Source organism: Equus asinus, chromosome 16, assembly GCF_041296235.1.
Source record: "Equus asinus isolate D_3611 breed Donkey chromosome 16, EquAss-T2T_v2, whole genome shotgun sequence".
Taxonomy (NCBI): Eukaryota; Metazoa; Chordata; class Mammalia; order Perissodactyla; family Equidae; genus Equus; species Equus asinus.
In genome coordinates this window covers 28,841,427-28,848,481 of record NC_091805.1, presented here as the reverse complement: position 1 = coordinate 28,848,481, position 7,055 = coordinate 28,841,427, and positions in this window count along the sequence as shown.

The window sequence follows — 7,055 nt, the reverse complement described above, 5'->3', positions numbered from 1 at the left end:
TCTGTTGCTCTTGACTTTCCCTCTCCCATCAGATTAGTTGAAGGCATAATACATTTTGGAACAGGTTTATATCATTTAGCTCATCATTGGTAGATTATTAAAGTCAAATCTGTATTTTAATACGTAAGTTTTGAACTTAAAAAAGTGGCAGCATTGGGGCCAGCCCCAGTGGCCTAGCGGTTAAGTTCACCACGCTCTGCTTTGGCAGCCTGGGTTCAGCTCCTACACTGCTCTGTTAGCGGTCATGCTATGCTGGTGGCCTACATACTGAAAAATAGAGGAAGATTGGCACAGATGTTAGCTCAGGGAAAAATTTTCCTCAGCAAAAGAAAAAAATGGCAGCTTTATTTAGAGAAAAAAGATTTATCCTGGGAATATTGGCTGTTCATAGAGTTAAATCATGTGCGTTATGTGGATGCTTTAAATGTTGCTGGTCAGGTGTGCTGATACTCTTATTGCTGCCAAGTCCATCCTTACTCGTCACCCAGAAAAATGCGGACATATTGCCAATTAGGGTGAGTCTTCCTGCAGCCCTTGTCCTAGATTTTATTGCTTCAAGATGAATACTGTGCAAGAATGAATCAATATGTTAGGGACAGTCAAAAAAGCTAAGAAAATATGTTTAATATAATTGGGAAAGCAAGTCCATGTACAGGCCAGGCAAGGCTGCATTCTCACTATTTCAGAGATTTTGGAGGAAAAATTTTAAATGAGGAATTGGCAAGGTTTCCAAGGGGGAAAATATCTCAGATGGCTTAGAGATTTTTCTCAAAATTTATTATTGCACTAATAGTTTTTTTTTTTCTTTGGTGAGGAAGATTGGCCTTGAGTTAACATCTGCTGCCAATCTTCCTCTTTTTGCTTGAGGAAGAGTGTTGCTGAGCTGACATCTGTGCTAATCTTCCTCTATTTTATGTGGGACGCTACCACAGCATGGCTTGATGAGCAGTGCCTAGGTCTGCACCTGGGATCTGAGCCCACAAACCCCAGGCTGCTGATGTGGAGCATGCAAACTTAACCACTGTGCAACCAGGCCAGCCCTGCATTAATAGTATTTTAAGTTATCTATTTTAATAAATATGTAATTTGAGAAAAGCTCATAAAAGAATAAAATGTTATTACAAAGACAAATCTTTATAAATATTCACATATCTATTTATATATAAGAATACATTAAATCTTTTGCACTTGACATACTCTCTGATACAAAATAGGCTTTAAATAAATATTTGTTGAATAAATTGATGAGTGAGTAAATGAAAGAAAATGTAGGTCTTTACTGGATACTAACATGCAACCTCTGAAAAACAATCTACATGCAAATAGACTTAAATAGATAGTACAAGAATATTGATAACTGAAAAGAAAGAATCAATTTTTGCATTAGCAAAAATTTGGGTTTGGGAGTGAGACAGACCTGGGTTTGAATTCAATACCTGCTACTTTGCTGTGTGGCTGTGGGCAATTTACTTAACCTTAGTGTTCTTGGCTTATAATGGCAAATAATAGCTAACTCACAGAGAAGTTATAGAAGTGTGCTAACATATAGGTACACTGCCTGCGACAAATGTGCAACAAATTGTAGTTGTTATTCTAATAAAACCTTCTTATCTGACTAGAAAGAATAGGTAAATAATGTAATTGTGTAAGTTTAGGTAGATACAAACCAATTTAATTTAATTACTTCAATGCATTCTCTCCATTGAAACATCTCTATGTTTTTGATTTTATAAAATTAAATTTATATATATTGAATTAAAAATGTAAATATATAAAAACTGACTTCACAGTACTGATAAATTTAATTTAGCAATTTTATTACTATGTGGCACTTTGATCTATGATTTGAAAAAGTAATAAATTGTAGGTATACGTAAACACTTTTCTAATGTAAACTCACAAGGAATATCTGGTCCACGAGTGGTTACTATCATGGTTGCAATATTCAAATGAAACATATACATTTAAAAATCTTCCCATATTACATATTTTGAATCTTTATCATTTGAGTAAATGAAGAAAATTCTTTCAGTAAGTTGCCTAAATAATGATTGCATTTATTTGGAATATCAGTGCAACTCGGAGTATTCAGAGCCTCAAGTTACAGTGTGGCTCTGATTCTAACTAACAGTGTCACCCTGGGAAAGTCATTTTCCTCAACAGGTCTCAGGATGCTTGACAAGATGATATTTAAGGTAATGGATAGGGCCTGCCACAGAGCCTACTTTACAGCTAAGAAATAAGAAATAAATCATAGAAGTTGAGTAATAAGACAGTTATGAGAAGGTGGAAATATATTATTTTAGCATCTGGCATCTGAATTCTATCATAGATAAAATGGTCCTCTTTCAGAAGATTTCTTGAAAAGTCACTGATGGATACAGAGTGAGACTCTGAGATAAGGCCTCAAGGGTAAACCTGATTTTCTAGGTCTGTACTAAGGAGGGGATTTGTTTTCTAGGAAAGGAAATAAAACTAGGGAGTAAAGAGGGAACAGAATTAGAAAATCCAGTGAAACATTGTGAAATGACCAAAAGATATGAATCTGTTCTCTCCCTACCACCCATCAACAGAAACCTTGATGGCTTTGGATTTCCAAAGTAAGTAGGGTTGGGAATTTTAGCAAGTCTTATCTAGCTCTCAAGGGGCAGGCAAGCCCTAAATGACATCTGGGCCACATTTTGGGGTCCTATACAAGATCATGTGAACCAAGGCTTTTGACCCCACTGCATCTTGAAATAAATCACCACTCTTAAACTGAGCCAGCAGTAACAAAGTGTTGGACATATGGCAGGATTTATTTCTTTTTTATGGCTGAATAATAACCCTTTATATATATATATCTCATATCATATCATATTTTATTTATCCAGTCATCCATTGACAGACACCTAGTTTGTTTCCATATCTTGGGTATTGTGAGTAATGATGCAATGAACAGGGAGGTGAAGATATCAATTCAAGATACTGATTTGATATCTTTTGGATGTATACCCAGGAATGGGATTGCTAGATCATATGGGTAGTTCTAGTTTTAATTTTTTGAGGAACCTCCATACTCTTCTCCATAATGGCTGTACCAATTTATATTCCCATCAATAGTATATAAGGATTCTCTTTTCTACATACCCTATCCAACATTTGTTATCTCTTTTGATAATATACATGCTACAGATGTGAAGTGATATTTCATTGTGGTTTTGATTTGCATTTCCCTGATGATTAGTGATGTTGAGCACCTTTTCATGTATCCATTGGCTATTTGTATATATCCTTTGGAAAAATATGTATTCAGGTCCTTTGTCCATTTTTTAAACAAGGTTATTTATTTCTTTGCTAATGAGTTATGAGTTCCTTATATATTTTAGTTATTAACACTATATCAGATATTCGGTTTGCAAATATTTTCTCCCATTCTGTAGGTTACCCTTTTATTTTCTTGATTTTTTTCTTTTTTTGCTATGCAGAAGCTTTTTAGCTTGATGTGGTTTTAGCTTTATTTTTCTATTTTTGCTTTTGTTGTCTGTGTTTTAGCACTAAAAATGCTAGCCGAAAGATCATTGCCAAGACTGATATAAAGGAGCTCTTTCCCCGATGTTTTCTTCTAGAAGTTTTGTGGTTTCAGGTCTTACATTTAAGTCTTTAACCCATTTTGAATTTATTTTTTCAATTGCTGTAATATAGGGGTCCAGTTTCATTCTTTTGTGTGTGGATGTCAGGTTTTCCCAACACCATTTATTGAAGAGACTATCCTTTCCCCATTATGTGTTCTTGGTGCTGTTGTGAAAGATCCATTGACCATAAATGTGTGGGTTTATTTCTGGGTTTTCTATTCTGTTTTTTTGGTCTATGGACCTGTTTTTATGCCAGTACCATACTGTTTTAGTTATTATAGCTTTGTAGTATAGTTTGAAATCAGGAAGTGTGACGCCTCCAGCTTGCTTCTTCTTTCTCAAGATTGGTTTGGCTATTTGGGGGTCTTTGTGGTTCCATACCATACCAGTGGGTCAAAAAAGAAATAAAAATTATACCAAAAATATCTTGAAAAAAACAAAAAAGGAAACACAATATACCAAAAATTATAGAACATAGCCAAAGCAATTCTGAGGGGAGAGTATAGTGATAAATGCCTACATTAAGAAAAAAGAGAGATCTCAAAAAACAATCTAACTTTACACTTCAAAGAGCTAGAAAAAAAAAAGAATAAACTAAGTCCAAAGTTAGAAGAAGGAAGAAAATAACCAAGATAAGGGCAAAAATAAATGAAATAGAGACTAGAAAAACAATAGGAAAAAATTAATGAAACTAAGAACTGTTTTTTGAAAAGATAAACAGAATTGACAAACTTAGCTAGACTAAGAAAAAAAAGAAGACTCAAACAAAAAAAGCAGAAATGCAAGAGAGGTTACAACTGATACCACAAAATACAAAAGATCATAAAAAACTACTATGAACATTTATATGAAAATAGATAACCTAGAAGAAATTAATGAATTCCTAGAAACACAACCTACCAGGACTGAAACATGAAGAAACAGAAAATCTAATTATACCAACAACAAGTAAGGAGATTGAATCAGTAATCAAAAATCTCCCAACACAGATAAGCTCAGGACCAAATGACTTCACTGATGAATTCTACCAAACATTAAAAAAAGAATTAATACCAATCCTTCTCAAATGCTTCCAAAAAATAGAAGAGGAGGGAACACTTCCAAACTCATTTTATGAGGCTAACGTTACTCTGATATCAAAGCCAGGTGACACCACAAAACAAGAAAATTACAAGTCAATATCCCTGATAAACATAAATGCAAAAATCCTCAACGAAATACTAGTAAATCAAATTTAACAGTACATTAGAAGGATCATCACCATGATCAAATGAGATTTATACCTGAGATGAAAGGATGGTTCAACATATCAAATCAATAAATGTGATACACCACATTAACAGAATGAAGGATAAAAAGCACATGATCATCTTGATAGACAAAGAAAAGCATTTGACAAAATTTAATATACTTTTATAATAAAAAATCTCAACAAACGATATAAATGAAATATATCTCAACGTAATAAAGGCCATGTATGACAAATGCACTGCTAACATCAAACTCAATGGTGAAAAGCTAGAAGGTTTTTCTCTAAGATCAGGAACAAGACAAGGATTCCTGCTCTTGTCACTTTTATTCAACACAGTACTGAAAGTCCTACTCAGAGTAATTACGAAAGACAAACAAATAAAAAGGCATCCAAATCAGAAAGAAGTAAAGTTGTCTCTTTTTGCAGTGGACGCGATTTTATATAGAGAAAACCCCAGACTCCACCAAAAAAACTTTAAGAACTTATAAACAAATCCAGAAAGTTACAAGATATGAAATTAATGTACAAAAATCAGTTGTATTTATGTACACTAACAGCAAACTATATGAAAGATAAATTAAGAAAGCAATCCCATTTACAATAACATGAAAAACAATAAAATACTTAGGAATAAACTTAACCAAGGAGGAAAAAACCTGTACACTGAAAACTATAAGACATTGATGAAAAAAATGAAGACATAAATAAATGGAAAGATACTCCATGATCATGAACTGGAAGGATTAATTCTGTTAAAATGTCCATACCAGCTGAAGCAATCTGCAGATTCAACGCAATCCCTATCAAAATCCCAATGGCATTTTTCACAGAAGTAGAAAAACAATTCCAAAATTCATATGTAACACATAATTTCTTAATGGGTTGAAGATTTTACCAAAGACGGTCCATAACAGATTTGTTTGATGGGTTGAAGTCCCCATCATACTCCATCCGTATTGTACTGCTATAATACAGTTGAGCGTTGAAATCCCAGGAGAGACTACATGCAACAAGGGATGTTTGCAAAAATGCCACCAAAATGGTGTAAAGTGGAACGCTTACGAGTAAAAGTGTAGGACAAATATAGAAGATTTATAGGGCCTAGCATTAGAAATCAGACATACTCCCAGAGAAATCAGTGTTTGAGTTTCTGTCCCCACTGCATGACGTCTGATTAGCTGGTGTAAAAATTCACTGTCAAACGTTTGACAATACATGAGCAGGAAGAAGAAAAGACCACTTTACTTATGTTAACTCTGGAGAGACTTCTATATTTTCTATATATTTACTATATCTATGACTTGTTAAGAGAGATTACAAGGAACCATTGTAAAAAAGAAATGAGAGAGAAAGCATTGTGTTTTTATTGTATTTTTAGTGAGGAAGCTGATTTTGATGAGGTGGAGAAACTAGTCAGGATGTTGCTAGTGAAAGATGGAGACAACCTGAATATAGACAGTGTTGTCTATATTATATAGTATAGAAATTAAGGAAATGATCTTAAAGGTATTCAGGAAGCGGAATTGAGAGTGTTTTCTGATGAATGAAATATAGATGGAGAAAAGGATTTAAGAAGGATCTCTAAATTTCTGAGTTAGCTTAGGAGATACATGGTGCCATCATTAAAATGGGGAACATGGAGAATATGAATAAAGAATTGAAAGTGAATAAAGAATTGAATAAAGACTAAAGAATTGGTGATGAATGAAATGGGATAAAAATAACAATTAATTTAGATTTGAACACATGAGTTTCCAGGTAGTGATGTTCAGTGAGCAGCTGGAAATATAGATTCAGGCTTTATAAGAAAAATCATCACTGTATATATGTATTTGAGAGTTTTCAATATATAAGTGGGAGTTGAGGCCTTATGTGGAATTTTCCTTATATTTATAGAGTGAAAAGAGGGGAGAGGAGGGGAAGGAAGAGAAGAAAAGGGTAAGGAAATAAAGGGGATAAGAAATGGCTATGGAGGTCAGAACTAGGATCTAGTGTAACAAAAACAAAGAAGCTAAAATAAGGAAAAAGAGTCATAGGAGACATTTGGGGCAGAAAGGTTGAATAGACAACTGGTTATCTCGCCACTGGTGACCTTGGCAGTATCAGTTGAGTGTGGCAACCGGAAATCTCCTATCTGAGAATCACATGGGAAAGATAAAGAATTTCAAATAACCATGTTTAAAAATCTA